Below are 4,411 nucleotides of genomic sequence, written 5' to 3'. Positions count from 1 at the left end.
CCGTACATAATCAAAAATATTCTCTTCACGTACTGCAAACCGGGTATAATTTGACTGCCGTGGTTACTTTGACCATACACCAAAAGAGTCACCGTTCTCTGCTGGCTCCCAGCTGAGTGTTTAGTGTATACTATTTGCTGGTGAAGTTCTATTAACACCAACAAAGTGTATCATGTAGTGCCGGTTTTCTTGCGCAACAGTTGGCTAACCTGTTGCGACTTATAATTGAATTTGAAAAGTGTCTTAAAATTAGGTGGTGCAAGATTCACCGATATCGTTTCGCGCAAAGAGATCGGTGTTTTCAAATATATCATGTATGCTTCTCCATTAATTCTCAGAACAGACCACCGATTAGCCTTTTGTACACTTGTTTATACTTATTACTATATAATTATTTCTGAAGTCTTGTGCATGATACGCCTATTTCGGGGTTATTTTGACCACGGGACATTGTTACCTAAGAACCTGTTTACATAATTTACTAAACAATGTTCTTGCCAATGACAGGGTGGAACTAGGGAATACATACATTAATCAGGAATGAGATTTTCACTGTGCAGCGGAGTGTGCGCTGATATGAAACTTCCTGGCAGATTAAAACTGTGTGCCCGACCGAGACTCGAACCGTGAGGACAGGGCGTGAGTCGTGCTTCGGTAGCTCAGTTGGTAGAGCACCTGCCCGCGAAAGGCAAAGGTCCCGAGTTCTAGTCTCGGTCGGGCACACAGTTTTAATCTGCCAGGAAGTTTCATATCAGCGCACACTCCGCTGCGGAGTGAAAATCTCATTCTGGAAACATACCCCAGGTTGTGGCTTAGCCATGTCTCCGCAGTATCCTTTCTTTCAGGAGTGCTAGTTCTGCAAGTTTCACAGGAGAGCTTCTGTAAAGTTTGGAAGGTAGGAGACGAGATACTGACAGAAGTAAAGCTGTGAGGACCGGGCGTGAGTCGTGCATGGGTAGCTCAGTTGGTAGAGCACCTGCCCGCGAAAGGCAAAAGTCCCGAGATCGAGTCTCGGTCACTCACACAGTTTTAATCTGCCAGGAAGTTTCACATACATTAATCATTGGTGTATAGAAGAAGGCTCGTTTGCAATTGTTAATGTGTCTACAACTAACAAAAACAAATGTCAACTATATGTCGCTCAAATTGCTAGCTGTTGTGATTCAGGTACAATATATAAAGTCAAATACTTCCGGAAACAAGAAAATAATTTTGTTTGGCTACAAGCGCCAGATATTGTCTCGATAAATGGAGAGCATATAACCTTACTTTTAACTGCAATTGATCTCTTGAAATGAGGATTTAGGTAAGAGGGACTAAACTGAAGATATTAGACTTAAGGTGAATTTGGAGCTATGTGTATGGTCTCTATCTTATTTACTTTCATTATATTTACAATTCTGACGATATATCACACTGACGTATACAATGTACCAGGTGTTTTCTTTAACAAAACTTTAGATCAATGTATTTATTTCTGGCTCGTCGAAATTTAATTGTGTTTTTGAAATACTAATCACAATTGGAATATTAGCTGACAGCTATGATGGAAGTATTAGCCCCAAATCCATGCTAACTACGACCATCTATTTTTTCCATTATTTCCTCTGCGTTTTAGAAAATTTTTTGTACTTCTTAGCATGTAACCTTTTCACACAAGCCCCCGTGCCCACTAACTCAAATATCGCAGCAGTTAAAAAACAGTAATGATAATCACATTTGAATGGGAAAGTGGATCAAAGCACACTTAGTTTACGGTACCCTAAAACCGGCATTATTAGTGCGAAGCATTTAACGTTGCAGAGTAAGAATAAGAAATAAATCAGGACCCACCCTCATTATCACATGACGTACAGCGGGTGCGTGACTACCTTACCAACTTCCGTATTTATAGAAACGATGGTCGCTTGGGACAATTAAACGGTATCAGTGAATCTTGCATCGTAATTATGCTGGCTCTCACTTCTTTTCTACTACCGTTTCGTAGCCTATGATATTATTTCTACACAAGATTGCTAAAGGCTCTGTTCGTTTAGTCATTTATCTGAAAATGGGCTTTGTGAACTGTTAACTGAACACAAATACTGAAAGCATCCATGGTGTGGCTTCGGTGCATTCTCAACTATTATTTTTTTGGACTGATTGATCTATCTGTATCTATATCGAAATATACACCGACACTATGCGATCCACCTCACGCTGTGTGGCGGAGAGTTCTTCTGACATGACAATACTTTTTCTTCTTTCCTCTTTCATTCGCGAATGTTGCGAGGGACGAATGGTTGTCGATAAACTTCCGTATGAACTCTAACTTACCTCAGTTTTCTAGTTGTCATTTTTCTAAATTTATGTGAGGGTAAAGTAAAATATTCCATTCTTTTTGGGACGTATACTCACAGGATTTCAAAAGTAAATCTTTCCATGATGAACAACGCCCATCTTGTAGCACCTGAAACTAAAGTTTACTGATCATCTACGTGGCGTTCCAGCATCTACTTAACGATCCCGTGACGAAACGTACTGCTTGTCCATTCTCTAGCTCTTCTCTTAACCCAATCTGATTGTGTGTCCCAAAAAGATGAGCTCTCGGCACAACACCGCCTCTATCCGACAGAAAAAGCAGTCCATTGTTTCAGAAGTTTTCATCGGAGCCGGCTACAGCCTCCTAGACTTAGATTCTTAGTGGCCCTCTGAGTATCATCAGGTCGAAACGGGATCAGTACATACACTGCCCTTTCGCCCTACAACCGTGAGATGTAGTGATTCTGTTTGAACCACTAACTGAGCAAAATGCACGAAATTATTTATTTTGTTACTACTGCATGAAACGTGGGTGCAAGGCTTCATGACTGGTCACTGCCGGCATCTTCCAAAATTTGTACAATAGAACTGATTAATTTGGACTAAAGATATGAGATTTTACTTAAGTTTATAATTATTATTTGGTCCCAACCATAGGCGGATTTTATACAGGATAAACCGACTGCGGTTGCATGATGTGTGGTGTCTCCAACACACTCACGCAAACACTTGCTCCATATTCTACATTTGAAAAAGCATATAAGGTGCAAAACCTGTTTGGTGAATGAAATACCATCTTAATAAACTCGATCGCGTATCAGATATAGCTCACAAACAGAACAGAACCTGTCCCGCATAATTGTAACGATGCATCAGTGTCAATGCCTAAGAAGTCTCGTCAGCCCAATATGGCTCGGTGAACATGTAGAAAACGTTCGCTTATGAGCCAGGTTTCCTTACGATACAGGATAGTTGCGTGAGAGGAGTCTTTTAACTTCATAGACCTCTAGAATCAGACAAACTGCTCCCGAACAGGGCATGAAGGACCAACGGTACCGACCAGCCGCTGTCATCCTCATCCCACAGGCGTCACTGGATGCGGATATGGAGGGGCATGTGGTCAGCACACCGCTCTCCCTGACGTGTGTCAGTTTCCGAGACCGGAGCCGCTACTTCTCAATGAAGTAGCCCCTCAGTTTGCCTCACAAGGGCTGAGTGCACCCCGCTTGCCAACCGCGCTCGGCCGAACAGATGGCCACCCATCCAAGTGCTAGCCCAGCCCGACATCGCTTAACTTCGGTGATCAGACGGGAACAGGTGTTACCACTGCGGCAAGGCCGTTGGCTCGAATCAGGCAAAGATACTGAACAATTTGCGTGATAATAGTTTGTTCAGGAACTAACATTATCGTGTTACTCAAATTTCAGACATGTATAAAATCCTATTGGCACTTCATACACCTATATAGACATATTACATACTTTAAATGAAACATTCTCAGACCAAAATAATGCAGGAATGGCCTTAAACTTAGGGAATGTAGGAAAATGTATTTATCCACGTGATGCGTGACTTTGTCTTCTCCTTGAAGTTTCAAAGGCTCTGTTGCGCTCTGGTGGTCACAGTGAGAAACAAAACTGCCAAACGGAAGCTGAAAACTCGCGCAATCCTTGCAGTCCGGAGTGACGCAGAAGTGTGATGTAACGAAGCCAGAAAAAATTTACAACCAAACCTGCACGACCGTACGGGCGAGGATGGAAAGGGCCAGAATATCCTCGATCAGAATAGAACGAACAAGAATGCTCTGATCTCGTTCAAAACTTGGAAAGCAAGCCTAGGGCCCGAAATCCCTGGCTCCTCCTTGGCCGATGCGAGAAAGGCATCAAAGATCGTCGGTAGAGAAAACGATCCCAATAGGCTCCACAGCGGACATACCCAGGTCGAACAGTTAATCCAACGAGGTTGCGAGCGAGTAATGGACAAGTAATAAACCAAGTATCTAGAAGTTGGCAAACACAAAAGGCAACTTCCAAGCCTTTCCAGTTCTCAGTGAAGGTAACCTCTATTTAGAACAGGGATAAAATGTTTGGTCAGATGTTTAACAAAACGC

General features: G+C 42.4%; 1 pseudogene; it reads right to left on the bottom strand.

The window, feature by feature from the left end:
• Window positions 1-3,528: 3,528 nt before the first annotated feature.
• On the bottom strand, window positions 3,529-3,646 carry LOC124556543 (annotated as a pseudogene).
• Between the last annotated feature and the right edge of the window lie 765 nt (window positions 3,647-4,411).

Source organism: Schistocerca americana, chromosome 1 (genome assembly GCF_021461395.2).
Source record: "Schistocerca americana isolate TAMUIC-IGC-003095 chromosome 1, iqSchAmer2.1, whole genome shotgun sequence".
Lineage (NCBI taxonomy): Eukaryota > Metazoa > Arthropoda > Insecta > Orthoptera > Acrididae > Schistocerca > Schistocerca americana.
This window is presented reverse-complemented; position numbering and strand designations above follow the sequence as displayed.